The following is a 16,011-nucleotide window of genomic DNA, read 5'->3' on the forward strand; positions in this document are numbered from 1 at the left end:
GTCAGTGCTACAAGGAAAAGAATTGGATCTTGAAGGACCTGTTTTTAGTAGGCTGATCAAGGATGGCTTGTTTCTGGGGCTGGCTCAGAGCTAAGGAACTAGGCATGAAACACAGAGGGAAGTTCCCACTGAGTTCGTGGAGGCTCCTTTGGGGCACTCAGAGGGAGCTAGTGTGGCTGCAGCATCCATCGTAAAGGAGGAGCAGAAGCCAGGGAGCTGGTAAGGAGGCTGTGGTTTACAAGTACTATAGATTGGCAGGCACGGCTCACCTTCTTAAGTAGTCCAGCTTCAACACCCAAGTTCAACAGGCTCCCTACAGAAAACATTGTATCGCATCTGTCTTGCACACAGACCCACACCAAGGGCCCACTCAGACTCCTGAATCAAGTCTGCTTGGAGTTACCTGGAATATCTTCGTGCAAACCTGCCTCCTTGCAAGCCAACATCATGTCAAAACAATGAAGGGGATAGAGAACATCTTTAAGCAAAATTCTGAGTGCTGGAGAGATGGCTCAGTGGTTAAGAGCACTGTCTGTTCTTCCAGAGGTCCTGAGTTCAAATCCCAGGAACCACATGGTGGCTCACACCCATCTGTAATGGGATCCGATTCCCTCTTCTGGTGTGTCTAAAGACAGCTACAGTGTACTCATATATAATAAATAAATAAAATATTTTTAAAAAATTAACAAAATAAATTAAGAACCAAGGTAGATGGCTTGTGAACAACTGAGGTTGGTCTCTGACCTCCACAAGCACGAGTGTATACATATGCACCGGCATGAATAAGGGTGGAGGTGGGGAGCTGAATCTGAAAGTATCAGACAGAAGCCAAGGGGAAGCAGCAAACACCTGTTGCTCATCAGTCAGAAACAGACACCATGTATCAAAGTGTTAAACAGAGAGCAGACATACCAAGCCTGGGTTCCCACTCTCCGCTTGACCTCACAGGCAGGGAAAAGGAGACCACTGTTTGTTACAGTGTGACTTGGCGTTCTGGATTTAAACTTGGGGACACATATGACACCCCAAAACATGGCTGTCTCACCTGCTCTCTGCTGTGAATGATCTGTCGTTCATACAAAACACATGCATTTGCTAACTATGCTGCTACAAGAATTCTTAAACTAAAGGAATTCTTAAACTAGGTTCAGAAATGCATATCTGCCCATGAGTACATTGTGTGCACAAATGTGTAGATATTTAGTTGCTGTTTGAAGATCTGTATCGGGGTTGGGGATTTAGCTCAGTGGTAGAGTGCTTGCTAAGCGCAAGGCCCTGGGTTCGGTCCCCAGCTCTGAAAAAAAAAAAAGAAAGAAAGAAAAGAAAAAAGAAAAGAAATGTAGATCTGTATCATTTATTTTTTTAATGATTTATTTATTTATGTTTATGAGTACACTGTTGCTGTCTTCAGACACACCAGAAAAGGGCATCAGATCCCATTACGGATGGGTGTGAGCCAGCATGTGGTTGCTGGGAAGTGAACTCAGGACCTCTGGAAGAGCAGTCAGTGCTCTTAACCTCTGAGCCATCTCTCCAGCCCCGATCTGAATCTTTTGTATGTGTGTGTGTGTGTGTGTGTGTGTGCAAGATCAATGAATCTTTTATCACACTGTCTTAGTTAGGGTTTCCATTGCTGTGAAGAGACACCATGACCAAGGCAACTCTTACAAAGGCAAACATTTAATTGGGGCTGGCTCACAGGTTCAGAGGTTCAGTCCATTAACATCAAGGCGGGAAGCATGGCAGCATCCAGGCAGACATGGTGCTGGACAAGGAGCCAAGAGTTCTACTTCTTGATCTGAAAGCAGTCAGAAGACTGACCTCCAGGTAACTAGGGTCTCAAAGGCTGCCCCCACAGAGGCACACTTCCTCCAACACAGCCACACCCACTCCAGCAAGGCCACACCTCCTGATAGTGCCACTGCCTGCACCCAGCGTATAGAAACCACCACAAGCACTAATAAATAAAGGTCAGTCTGTCAAGGAAAGGGCACAGCAAATGCATTTGCTTAGAGTTTTATATGATGTGGCACAGCCAAGGTACCCCGTATCATGTTCAGATGATAAGGCATAGACAGCTTTGGAGAGATGTGACTGAGGCATAAAGGTCTGACCCATAATAGACCTGCTGGGGAAAACCACAGCATGACCTGGTGTTCAAATTCTTCCTGGAATTTGTCTTGGAACTCCATTTATAAACCAGGCTGGCTTGAATTCAAGAGATATGCCCACCTCTACTTCTGGGGTGCTGGGATTGAAGGGATGTGCCACCGTACCCAGTGCTGGGAAGTGCTTTACACACAAAGCAACAATAAGCTGTCATGTACCAGGCTTTTAAAACATCTTTCTGGAGCTAAAGAGATGAGTTAGTGGTTAAGAGCACTGGCTGCTCTTCCAGAGGTCCTGAGTTCAATTCAAAGCAACCACATGGTGGCTCACAACTATCTGTAAGGGGATCAGATGCCCTCTTCTGGTGTGTCTGAAGACAGTGACAGTGTATTCACATACATAGAATAGATTCATCTTTAAAAAAAATCTTTTAGGTTTGTTTATTTTATGTGTATGAGTGTTTTGCCTGCATGTATTAGTCACCATGTGTGTGCCTAGTACCGGAGGAGGTGTAGAGAGGGTGGGTGCTGGTAGAACTGGGATTGGTTGGAACTGGAGTCCGTTGTGAGCCACCACATGGGTGCTGGGAACCAAACCTAAGTCCTGTGTAAGAGTAACAAATGCTCTTAACCATTGAGCACTATTTTAGAGCGCCTTGCCTGCCCAGATACAAGGATCAAAACACATGGCACACTGAGGACAGAAAATGTCTTCAGATTGCCTCTGATAACTTGAGTTAGGCCCAGAAGATTTAAGCCAAGGTTCTTGGCAGTAGGACACATCCCAAGTGTCACTGGCAGAGAAACCGAAGAATCCCTGAGGCCTGAACACCTAAAGCTTGTATTGAGCCTGGTGAACTCCATAAACCAACTGTCTATGTTTCTGTCTATGTGTGCATATGTGTGTTCATTCATGTGAATTTCTTCTCATTAAAGTCAACGAGGAGGATTCTTGGAAGATGGCAACAGGCATGGTGGGTAGCTGTTAAGTCTCTGAGTCTTCTATTACAAACAGAGCGGAGCGATACCGAATCGAGCTCCTGAGGATCGTCAACGGAGCACCACGGCCAGCTGAACACAACGAGAACAGCAAGCCTGTGAGATGGGGTTACATCTGAGCTGAAAAGGGAGATAAGAACATCTTACCGTCTAAGTCTGATTTCTGTTGCCGCGATGGAACATTTGAACTGAGTACTGTCTTAATTGTTCGTTTGGGAGTTTGTTTGTTTGTTTTAACTTTTTTCTTTTCTTTTCAGACAGGGGTTCTCTGCGTAGCACTGCCAGACTGGTCTTGATCTCAGAGATTCATTCTCCTGCCTCTGCCTCCACATGCTGCTGCTGCTTCTGCTGCTGCCGCCACCACCAGCCTTAGTCAATGATCTATTGCTGTGAAGAGACACCATGACCACGCAACTCTTATATAGGAAAGCATGTAATTTGGAGCTGGCTCACAATGGTTTAGTTCCTTATCATCACGGTGGGAGACCTGTTGGCATGCAGACAGGCAGAGAGGTAGCTGAGAGTTCTAATCTGGATCAGCAGGCACAAAGAGAGAGACACAGGGCCTGCCTTGAGCATTTGAAACTGCAAAGTCCACCCCCAGTTACCACTTTCTCCAATAAGGCCACACCCACTCCAACAAGCCCCCAGGTCCTAACTGCGCCACTCCCTAAGCATCCGCATCTGTGAGTCTATGGGGGTCATTCTTACTCAAACCACCACAAGTACTTTTCAAAGGTAAAAACTACAAAGTGTGCTTGGCTTTCTGGCTCTGGAAGCTGGGAGATCCAGCAGTCATAGCTGGCAAGGGGCTCATGCTGCTTTGATTCATGGAAGACACCAGAAGGAAGAAAAGCCTCCCCCTGCTCCGCTCCCGTGGTAACCAAAACAGTTCTTCAGAATAAGAAGTTTCAGTCCCCTAAATTGGAATTATGTCCTTCATGCGTGTTGGCATTCCTTCTAGGCTCTGCCCAGCAGTTACCTGGCAAGAGCCAGGTAGGCCTGGCTTGCTATAAAAGGGATTATTTGGCCAGTCATTGCTCTCTCTGCTCCTTTTCTCTCTCCCTCTCCCTGACTCCTTTCTCCCTCTCCCCCTTCTCCCTCCCCACTTTCTCTCCATGTGTTCCTGGCCAGCCTCCTTTCCTCCCCTCCTCCTCCTCCTCCTCCTCCTCTTCTTCCTCCTCCTCCTCCTCTTTGTCCTCCTCTTCCTCCTCCTCTTCTTCCTCCTCCTCCCCGCTCCCCTCCCCTCCCCTCTGTCCCCTCTCTCTTTTTTTTTTTCTTTTTTCTTTTTTTCAGAGCTGGGGACCGAACTCAGGGCCTTGCTAGCGCTCTACCACTGAGCTAAATCCCCAACCCCCTCTGTCCCCTCTCTTTCTCTACCTCTATTTCCTTCTCAACTCCTCTTCCCATGCCCCCAAATAAACTCTATTCTATACTAAATGCCTCATAATGGCTGGTACCTCAGAGAGAAGGGATGCCTCAGCATGCTCCCCCACCCCGGCACCCCTCCCACCTCACCATACCGAGATCTATTGAACAACACATCCCAGTCCTTTTATAAAGGACAACAATAAGGGTGGGTGCAATTTGACCTAAATACCTCTTAAAGGTCCGAGGGCATCTCAACACTCCCACACTGGGGCTTTCCGTGTGAACTCTGGTGATGAGAAAGAATGTTCAAACCATAGCACTCGTGGACCTGAGAACAGGAAAAGTCCCAAGTAACTCATAGTGGCTGGGAAGCACTGAAGGTTTGCGAGGCAAGGAGTCCACAGAAGAAGAACTGAGGATGATGGGGCAGCCACTGGGTGAGCTGCAGAAATGAGGGCTTGAGCAATAGAAAAGTAGCGGGTAAAAGGCTGACTTGAGTTCAATCCCAGGGACACACATGATGGAAAGAGGAAACTGACTCCCACAAATTGCCCTCTGACATCCACATGAACCCCATGGCTCATTCGTGTGTGTGTGTGTGTGTGTGTGTGTGTGTGTGTGTGTGTGTGACAGAGGGGGGGGGGGGAAGAGAGAGAGAGAGAGAGAGAGAGAGAGAGAGAGAGAGAGAGAGAGAGAGAGATCAATGTTAGAGAAATGTTAAGAAGAGAAAGTGCGGGGCTGGGGATTTAGCTCAGTGGTAGAGCGCTTACCTAGGAAGCGCAAGGCCCTGGGTTCGGTCCCCAGCTCCGGAAAAAAAAAAAGAACCAAAAAAAAAAAAAAAAAAAAAAAGAAGAGAAAGTGCATGTAAGGAAGCAGAGCCAGGAAGTCCAAGAGCAGATGCTGCCATAGAAACAGTAGGAGGAGGCAGAGCCGGGAGATTAGAGACGCTGCCCTCTCAAGCACAGCTCCATCTGAACTTTCAGGAAACTGCTTTAGTCAATAACCGAGAGAAGTGAGATCTGAGGTTATCCAGGGCGGCCTAACCTCGTGCTAGCAAAACTTTAAAGTTAAAGAAGAGCCAAAGCTGACATGGCAGCCTCTTAATAGAAAACCCAAGCTACCCAACAGCCAAATCTGAGTCTTCTTGAACTTCTAAATCTAGCAGGAAATCCTTGCCGGAAATCCACACAGAACACAGGAACGCGAACGACACACATCCGGACAGGACATAGACAGGCCACGAGATCTGCATTCCTCCACTTGTGCATTAGTGGAAAGAAAGGGAGGAGATACGCAGATTAAAATTTCTCAAAGGTGGTGACAGGCAGGGGTCCCTAAGGCTTAAGAAAGAAAGGACTGGAGAGATGGCTCAGTGGTTAAGTGCACTGACTGCAGAGGTCCTGAGTTCAATTCCTAGCATCCACATGGTAGATCTGTAATATGATCTGATGCTCTCTTCTGGTGACAGCTACAGTGTACTCATATAGAAAAAATAAATCTTTAAAAAGAAAGGAAAGGACCCCTGACTCACAGAGAAGAGGAATATGTCTCCATGCCCGCAGAAAGCTGACCAGGTGGCTCTGGGCCTCCCTCATAGCAAGCTCACAAGCCTCAAAACTACGTGTGAGCTTTGGTAAGACAATGATACCTCAGTGACAGGTCAGCAGAAGGCAGGAATCCCTCTGTATGATTCAGATGCTGTGTGCCATTCACAGAAAGGATCTACTGTTTGTAACTGAGCTACCTTGAGGGCCCGAGAAAAGAACAGGGAAGTAACCCCAGCCATAAGCCAAGGACTCCAAATTTAACCTGTCATAACCCCGGGATGAGAAGCAACTCCGGGAGGCAGTTATGGAGAGTGGAATGGAAGGGTGGGACCCAGAATGGGTGGCAGGAATCGGGAAGTGAACGCACGGCGGAAAATCAACTCAGCTCTGGGTTGCTGGGAGCTGATCTCACTAGCTGAGAACAACCCTGGAGTCTGGCGGCCTGTGTCCGCAGTGGGGTCAGGGCATCCTCTAGGCTGCTGTCACTGTTATAGAAATGTTATAGTTGAAACTTCTGCGAGCTCCTCGCTAAGCACATCCCTCAGCAGCCTAAGCTGCGCTTGGAAGACCTCCACCTGTTGTGGTTGCTTACTTAGTCCCGTCCCCAAGGCAGCTGGGCGCCCTACCAGCTACTTTAGCCACCGCAGTGGTGGCCCCCTAGTGCGCACAGAACTCAACACAGCTTAAGCCACAGCAGAGACAAGTCCGAAATTCAACTCACCTACCTCCTCTCAGGCCAGTACCAGCGGTCCCAAGTTCCGAGAACCGGAAATGAGTAGCTGCGTTGTTCATTCTTTTCTTTTCTCTCCTCCAACCCCCCCCCCCCCCCCCCCGCTCCAGTCCCCTCCTGTTCCCTTCTCTCCTCCTCCCATCTCCCCCTCCTTCCGGGTTTTTGTTTGTTTGTTTGTTTTTGGTAGGGGGGGGTTGTTTGGGGTTTTTGCCGTTGCTTGAGGCAGGGTTTGTATAGCCCTAGCTGTCCTGGAACTCCTCTGTAGCCCAGGATAGACTGGAACTAGAGATCCACCTAACTCTGCCTCCTGAGCGCTGGGATTAAATTAGGCGTGTGTCACCACCACCTGGCCATTTATTTACTTACTTATTCTCCAATTTTTCTCTTGATTGTACCTTTAGCAGGGTCGTCACATCTCAATTTACCAAATCTATAAAAATCCTCACAGCCTTGCCCTGAGGCTTGTTTCCATGACGACTCTAAAGCCCGTTAAATTGACAACCAAGTTTACCCTTCACAGGAACACAGAGGGATGAGGGGGAGGACAGGAGAGCACAATGAGTGGAACAAAGTGAAATGATCTGTTGTGTGCGAAAATGCCAGAGTCAAGCCTGTTACTCTGATGCTAACTTAAAAAATATCAGTGAGCTAAATTAGGATGGAGAGTATCTGTGTCTATGTAGGTCGATTTAGGCAGATAAACGCATATGGTGTGTTCTTTAACACTGTTCTAGGGGCTGGGGATTTAGCTCAGTGGTAGAGCGCTTACCTAGGAAGCGCAAGGCCCTGGGTTCGGTCCCCAGCTCCGAAAAAAAAGAACCAAAAAAAAAAAAAAAAAAAAAAAAAAAAAAAAAAAACACTGTTCTAGGAGCAAAGCTCGGGGTTCTGGGGTAGGTGATTGACTGGGCCTTCAAATATGGACACTTGCCATATGTTTAGTACACTTTGTTTTGTTGAGAAAGGGTTTTGGTTTGGTTTGGTTTTGTGGGGTTTTTGTTTTTGTTTTGTCTTCTGAGACAGGATTTCTCTATGTGACAGCCCAGCCCTGGCTGTCCTGCAACTTGTAGACGAGGCTGGCCTCAAACTCACAAGATCCTCTTACCTCTGCCTCCCAGGTGCTAGAATTAAAGGTGTCACACACCTTTAATCCTAGCACATGGAATCCCCCAGTAGGTGGATCTCTAAGTTCAAGATCAGCCTGATCTACAAAGTGGTCCAGGATAGCCAGGGCTACACAGAGAAACCATGTCTCAAAAAAAAAAAAAAAAAAAAAAAGAATTTTTTAATTAAAAAAAAAAACGGGCTGGAGAGATGGCTCAGTGGTTAAGAGCACTGACTGCTCTTCCAGATATACTGAGTTTAATTCCCAGCACCCACATGGCAGCTCAGGGATATCAGAAACCCCTGTTCCAAGGGATTGGACTGCCTCACACGTGTAGACAAAACACAAATGTACATAAAATAAAAATAAATAAATTTTTAAAAAATCACTGTTCGGGGGCTGGGGATTTAGCTCAGTGGTAGAGCGCTTACCTAGGAAGCGCAAGGCCCTGGGTTCGGTCCCCAGCTCCGAAAAAAAAGAACCAAAAAAAAAAAAAAAAAAAAAAAAAAAAAAAAAAAAAAAAAAAAAAACACTGTTCTAGGAGCAAAGCTCGGGGTTCTGGGGTAGGTGATTGACTGGGCCTTCAAATATGGACACTTGCCATATGTTTAGTACACTTTGTTTTGTTGAGAAAGGGTTTTGGTTTGGTTTGGTTTTGTGGGGTTTTTGTTTTTGTTTTGTCTTCTGAGACAGGATTTCTCTATGTGACAGCCCAGCCCTGGCTGTCCTGCAACTTGTAGACGAGGCTGGCCTCAAACTCACAAGATCCTCTTACCTCTGCCTCCCAGGTGCTAGAATTAAAGGTGTCACACACCTTTAATCCTAGCACATGGAATCCCCCAGTAGGTGGATCTCTAAGTTCAAGATCAGCCTGATCTACAAAGTGGTCCAGGATAGCCAGGGCTACACAGAGAAACCATGTCTCAAAAAAAAAAAAAAAAAAAAAAAAAAAAGAATTTTTTAATTAAAAAAAAAAACGGGCTGGAGAGATGGCTCAGTGGTTAAGAGCACTGACTGCTCTTCCAGATATACTGAGTTTAATTCCCAGCACCCACATGGCAGCTCAGGGATATCAGAAACCCCTGTTCCAAGGGATTGGACTGCCTCACACGTGTAGACAAAACACAAATGTACATAAAATAAAAATAAATAAATTTTTAAAAAATCACTGTTCGGGGGCTGGGGATTTAGCTCAGTGGTAGAGCGCTTACCTAGGAAGCGCAAGGCCCTGGGTTCGGTCCCCAGCTCCGAAAAAAAGAACCAAAAAAAAAAAAAAATCACTGTTCATTGTACTTCGGAGGGCCATCTAATGCTTGTTTTGGTAAACAGATGCACACAAACCCACGAACTAGAATTTCAGTCCTGTCCACTTATTAATTAAGCATGAAATGCAATTAGACCTGACTCATTGGCTTGCCTGCTCTCAACGGGAGGAGTGAACCCACCTTGGTGACTCCATCCCTGTGTGTTGGCCTAGAAGGGACTTTAGCACCGTAGTCCCTAAAATGTCCCACTGTGTGGAACTCAAGAATAGCCATGGTGGCTGAGAGTCTTAGTCAGGGTTCTCTGGAGTCACTGGATTTATGGACTGACCTATGAGGGGAATTTAATGACTTCCAGTCTCAAATCCAGCTAACCCAACAATGGGCAGCTGTGAATGGGAAATCCAAAAGATCGTAGTTGCTCAGTTCATAGACTAGGCATATTCCAACAGAGGCTACTTGTTTCAGCTAAAATCCTGAACACATCCCAACAGATGTACTGGTGAGTAAGTGCAAGCAGGCAAAGAAGAGTGAGTCCAAAGTCCTTATATAGGCCTCCAGCAGAAGGTGTGGCCCAGGAGTGTACTATTATATCTGAATCTGGAACTTGCTTTGAGTCAGGCTGACCCTGAACTCAGAGATCTGCGTGCCTCAGTCTCCTGGCATTAAAGGAATGCCTTCCAGGGCCATTAAGACTCAAGATCTCCATGCCGAGATCTGGATACAGGTATGCTGTCCAGTTCTGGATTGTGGTTCATTCCAGATGTAGTCAAGTTGACTATCAGGAATAGCCATCACATGACTTTTTTTTTTTTTTTTTAATTTAGAGGCAGGGTCATGTTAAATTATCCAGGCTGTTCTCTTGCCTCAGCTCCTGTCGCTGATTACAGTCCTATACCACAAAGCTCTGTGCTAATAATGACTCAGTGACTTATATTTCTCTTTGGTTGCTAAAAAGCCGGCACTCAAATCTAGAGCTCACCTCTAGATTGTAATTGTAGACTTACCGACATCTCATTTTTTCTGGCTTTGTCTTACTCATTTGCATTACAAACTACTAATTACATCACCAAACCCTTTAATGTTTTTGTTTTTGTTACTGTTTTTGAAACAGGGTTCCTCTGGGTAGTCCTGGCTGTCCTGGAACTCACTCTGTAGACCAGGCTGGCCTCCAACTCAGAGAGATCTGCCTGCCTCTGCTTCCTGCGTGCTGGGATTAAAGGAATGGCCAGAACTGCTCTGCTACCTCGATAATTTTTGAAGGAAGTTGTGCTGCACACAAACTAGAGCAGCTACCAAGCAATCATGGGGTAGCGCTAAGAAATCCACATGCTCTCCACATCATGTGACCTCTAATTCCCACCTGTTAGACGATATTAGAGAGAGAGTGGAAAGCAGAAGATTAAGTTATCTTTCTCCTGCAGCAAGTTGACAAGCAGCCTTCTCTTCTCCTTAAGAAGGACTGGTTGCCATTTTTAGCACAATAATTAATTTTCCAGATCAAAATAGTACTGGATTATTCCCATATATGGGCGCGCGCACACACACACACACACACACACACACACACACACCATATTTATGAAGGCATCAGAAAACCCAGCTACACAGTTTGGTTAGGAAACTCCTTTTGCCCCCTCAGATATCTATGCTCCTTATTTGACCAATTTTTCTTACAAATTGTCTATACATAGTAGACACAGCACCCCTTCTTTGTGTCATTGTTTGGTATGTATAGGGAAAGAATATAAATGGACAAAGGGCACTGAAGCACGCCTGGACGATACAATCAGCACTGAAGCTCTCCCTTTGACTGTTCCCCAACCCAGCCACCACCCCTCAGCCAGTTATCTTCTGGCTGCATGTCCTTCCAGACTCTTGGGTGTACATCTGCACAGACACACGTATGTTTATAGCCAGGTGTTTGCGTTTGAGATGAGGTCTCATTATATAGCCCCGGCTGACCTGGCCCTGTAGACCAGCTGGCCTCTGCCTCCCAAGTGCTGGGATCAATTGTGCCAAATGTGTAAGCCAGCACATGCAGGTACATGCTGACTTGCATTATGTACATTATGTGTTAAGTGACAAAGATACATAGTTTTCTGCTACTAGTTCACTGTAACTTTACACCACAGAAACCTAGTTTCTGGCTATTCAGGAATCGGGGGGGGGGGGGGGGGGGCGGAAAACATTCTCCACTTAAACAGCCTCCCAGGCTCTGCTGGGATAGAATATGGCTTTGCTCACACGTGCTATTATTAGGTTTGGCCTCAAGTTCATTCATTTAAGTCACTAATGGGCAACCTAACTAGGCACTGATCCAAGCACTAGGGACTGGGTGTGGGCAAGACAGATGATTTCTGCCTCCCTGGTTTCTATGTGACCCAGAAGGAGAAACAAAATAAACCAGATAGGATGCTGATAGATGATGTGCTCCAAGGAAAAGTTAAGAAGAAATGTAGATTCTTAGACCAGAGGGAAAAAAGAGTAAATTGGAGCCCAGAGATTGTAATTTCCTTTCCTTTTTACCAGAGGATAAAGTCTTAGAAACAAACTATGGAGAAGGTAACAATTGATGTCAGTTTGTCTTTGGTTGACTAGTGCCTCTGAGGTCTTGAGGGTGCATGAAATTTGTGTGGTTTGCACATGCTTGGGCTAGGGAGGGGCACTTATTAGGTGTGGCCTTGTTGGAGTAGATGTGTCACTGTGGGTGTGGCTTTAATACCCTCATCCTGGCTGCCTGCAAGTGAGTCTTCTCTTAGAGGCCTGCAGGTAAAGATGTAGAACTCTCAGCTGCTCCTGCACCATGCCTGCCTGGATGCTGCCATGCTCCCACCTTGATGATACTGGACTGAACCTCTGAACTTGTAAGCCAGCCCCAAGTAAATGCTGTTCTTCATAAAACTTGCCTTGGTCATGGTGTCTGTTCACAGCAGTGAAACCCTAAGACACTGTTGTAGAGAGGCCAGAGGCCCACATCAGGTGTGTCCTATCGCTTTCCTTATTCTCCCAGTTACAGCCAGAGTGTCTGGACGCCCCTGGATTGCCATGCTGCTTCCTACCATTAGAGCTGGCATGCGTGCAGCCCAGGTCCTCACCTTGCACAGCAAGCCCTTCGCTGGCTAAGCTGCCTCCCCCAACCTGTACCTTTTGTAGAGGGAACGAGGTCTTCACGCTCACAGCACTAGGGAAACCAGGACCCTTAAACTCGCAGGCTTTTCTCTTCAGCAGAAGGGCTTTACACTTGTTTCTGCCCAGAAAGCTGGGGTTAGATGTAGTTAATGATCTAGTTATCTTTGCTATTGGCAGGGCCGGGTATCACCGAAATCCCCCAGACTATTATGTTTATTCCAGATTCCTCTCAGACTCCTGAGAATTATTTCTCAGTCAATAGAATCCATTCTTTTTTTTTTTTTTTTTTTTTTTCGGGACTGGGGATTGAACCCAGGACCTTGCACTTCCTAGGCAAGCGCTCTACCACTGAGCCAAATCCCCAACCCAATAGAATCCATTCTTTTTTTTTTTTTTTTTTTTTTTTTCCCCGGAGCTGGGGACGGAACCCAGGGCCTTGCACTTCCTAGGCAAGCGCTCTACCACTGAGCTAAATCCCCAACCCCAATAGAATCCATTCTTACAAAAGATGTACCATGTATTTGGTAGAGAGAGGACTAGTATGCCTTTCCCATACCCTTCCTCCCTAGACCCTTATCCAGAGCAGCTTTTCTTTTTTTTTTTTTTTTTTTTTTTTTGGTTCTTTTTTTCAGAGCTGGGGACCGAACCCAGGGCCTTGTGCTTCCTAGGTAAGCGCTCTACCACTGAGCTAAATCCCCAGCCCCCAGAGCAGCTTTTCAATCAATATAACCCATTCTTATAGAAGAGGACACATGTACTTTGCAAAGGAACCTCCCCCTATTGTTGTCATGGTCCTCCTCTTCCTCCACTTCTCCCTCCTCCTCCTTAAGGCAAGGTTCCTCTGTGTGGCTAGTCCTGCCTATCCTGGAACTTGCTCTGTAGACCAGGCTGGCCTCTATTCAAACAACTGCCTCTGCCTCCCAGTGTTGGGAGTAAAGGCATGCGCCATCACTGTGTGGAACAAAGGAGTTTCAATGTAGTCATTGCCTTAAAACTTTGTGATAATTGTCTTAAAAAAAAAAAAAAAGCCTTTTCCAAAGTTGTACTGTAAATATGTCAAAAATAAGTTGCTTAGGGTCGGAGTCTGGAAGTCTGAACCAACACCATCTAAGTCTGTCAAATCAGATTTCCTTCTTGCTTCATGAGAATCACTACTCTTCCAGCTGTGACACTTGCAGGGACCCCCATATTTTTGCCTTTTATTTTCACAGACAATTAAAAGCTCTCTTTTTAAATTTTTCCTTTCTCTATGTAATCCTGGCTGTTTTGAAGCTTGCTATGTAAATTAGGCTGGCCTTGAATTCAAGGAGATCCTCCCGCCTCTGCCTCTGAATTGATGAGGTTAAAGAAGTCTTATGTAATTCCTAACTTTTTTTCATAATATCCCTAAAGTTATTACTGTCAATTCCAAAAGCCATTTGTCCCCAGTTTCTTTTAGACTTGACAGTTACCTCTCCTCTCACTCATCTGCTTTTGTAGCCCAAACTGGTCTCAAACTGACTCTGGAGGCCGGATAGGCCAGGAAATCAAGACTCTCCTGCCTCAGCCTCAATAGGGCTAGGATTACATGTGTGAGCCCACCATTCTTATCTCGGAATAGCATTTGTGGTGAGAAGTACCTTACAGGCTGGAGTAGAAAGTGTCACTCAGGGTGTGGTCTGATGGTTAGAACCTAGATGAATTTGGAATGCTCCTCGTTAATTGGGTCAGAAAAAGTGGATAAGGAACCAGCCAAACGGGGACTATTCCTAGTAATTTGAAAACCTTCACTTTAAGAAGATGTGATTTTTCTTTTCCTTTTGTTCATTCTTTCTCTTTCTCTCCATTTTTCTTTACTTCCTTTCTCTTTTCTCTCTCTCCCCTTTCCTTCCTTCCTTCCTCCCTCCTTGCTTTGTAGCCCTGGCTAGCCTGGAACTTGCTATGCAGACAAAGCTCACCTTGAGTTAACAGATCTGCTTCCTGGGTCCCAAGTTAAAGGCATGCACAGCACTTAACACCACATTTTAAATTAAGGGTTGAGTAAACTAGTGACTAGTGAGTGAATTTATTAAGCCCGTCAGCCACTTACTCGTCTTATTAAATTCACAGAAATTCCACTTCATAATAAGGCTCAAAGAGTGTGACTTTCCTGAAATCATATAACTGGTAACACAGAGAAGGTGCCAGGATTAAGTTTAAGTCTTCAGCTCTCTTCCACCATGGTTTTTTTTTTCTTTTTAATGATGTGAGAAAATACATTCGGGCATAAAACGGGAGAAAATAACAGAAAAAGCCAGAGAATAATGTTTGAGAGCAATGTAAATAAGTGTTTTGAATAATTTTTTTAAAGATTTATTCATTTATTATATGTACACTGTAGCGGTCTTCAGATACACCAGAAGAGGGCATCGGATCTCTTCACAGGTGGTTGTGAGCCACCATGTGGTTGCTGGGAATTGAACTCAGGACCTCTGGAAGAGTAGTCAGTGCTCTTAACCGCTGAGCCATCTCTCCAGCCCTTGAATAACTTTAAAATGTTAAACACCTGGGATGTCTAAACAAGAATTCAGAAATAACTGAGTTTTGAGAGTGCAAAGCCTTTGGTTAGAAGTCCATGTTTTTTGATGTTCTTCACTTTTTTACTTCATTAACCCTGTGTTCCTTAGTGTGTCTAGGGAAGCAGTAGACCCCATCTTCTTTTTAAAGATTTATTTATTTTATGTTAAGTACACTGTCACTATCTTCAGACACACCAGAAGAGGGCATCGGATCCCATTACAGATGGTTGTGAGCCACCATGTGGTTGCTGGGAATTGAACTCAGGACCTCTGGAAGAGGTGTCAGTGCCCTTGACCACTGAGCCATCTCTCCAGCCCAGACCCCATCTTCTCGCAAGAGTTTTATTCCTGAATGATTTATTCTGTGCTCATAACACTTTGTGAGTCTGAATTGCCTTCTCCTTTGACATACTAGTACGTTTTCTACAAGGGCAGGCAAGGTTGGCTATGTCATTGTTAAAATGCAAAAATTGCAACACTAGGGATACAACGGACTATAGCCAAATATGGAACGGAAGAAACTCTGATTTCATGCTGCCATTACGTGTTTACCCGAACGTTTTTTTTTTTTTTTTTGGTTCTTTTTTTTTTTTTTCTTCTTTTTTTTCGGAGCTGGGGACCGAACCCAGGGCCTTGCGCTTCCTAGGCAAGTGCTCTACCACTGAGCTAAATCCCCAACCCCAGAAGTTGTATTTTGTTTGTTGTACTTCGTAGTGGATGTGAAAGCCCTTCAAGTGACCCGGGCAAGTGGGAAGCTTCTCATTTTGGTCTGTTTAATCCTGCATCACCAGGGATAAAAGTGACAATACAGAATTGTCCTAGCAAAGGACACCATTTGAGACCAAGAGCAGGACAGGCCAGCGAAGAGCGCCAGACCCACCGCAGGCTTTGACTTTCGAAACCCACTAGAAGACCAGACCCCACGACACCTCTCTCCCTAGGCAAACCGGGTGAAGTCCGTGAGCAGCCTTGGGCCGGATGTCGGGGACCCGGGACACCTGCCGGGCCCCATCCTGTAGTGTAGTCCCCGCAGGCTCAGCTGCGTACCCGACAACAGTCATCCAATTCTGCTGACACTTTCTTTCCGAGAAAGGGGTGGGAACTGGAGCGGCGCGGAGGGAGGGAGACGGATGCAATCATCCCCCGGCCACACCCGGGTAGCGACTGTAGCCTCAGGTCTTCCGTCCATCTCAAGTCCCTTCCGGTCCCAGCATGCCCTGGGC

General features: G+C 45.9%; 1 long non-coding RNA gene across 6 annotated transcripts; it reads right to left on the reverse strand.

The window, feature by feature from the left end:
- Positions 1–1,664: 1,664 nt before the first annotated feature.
- LOC102552389 (uncharacterized) lies at positions 1,665–6,895 on the reverse strand. Of its 6 annotated transcripts, none has more exons than XR_015638955.1 (4): positions 6,747–6,895; positions 4,708–4,806; positions 3,255–3,638; positions 1,665–3,179 (listed from the first exon to the last, which is right to left on the reverse strand). It is a non-coding gene; the product is annotated as an uncharacterized LOC102552389 (long non-coding RNA). The 6 variants fall into 6 exon arrangements; XR_015638958.1 differs by having other exon boundaries at positions 3,255–3,494; positions 6,751–6,887; XR_015638953.1 differs by having other exon boundaries at positions 3,255–3,594; positions 6,751–6,883.
- Between the last annotated feature and the right edge of the window lie 9,116 nt (positions 6,896–16,011).

This window comes from Rattus norvegicus, chromosome 15 (genome assembly GCF_021556685.1).
Source record: "Rattus norvegicus strain SHRSP/BbbUtx chromosome 15, alternate assembly SHRSP_T2T, whole genome shotgun sequence".
Classification (NCBI taxonomy): domain Eukaryota; kingdom Metazoa; phylum Chordata; class Mammalia; order Rodentia; family Muridae; genus Rattus; species Rattus norvegicus.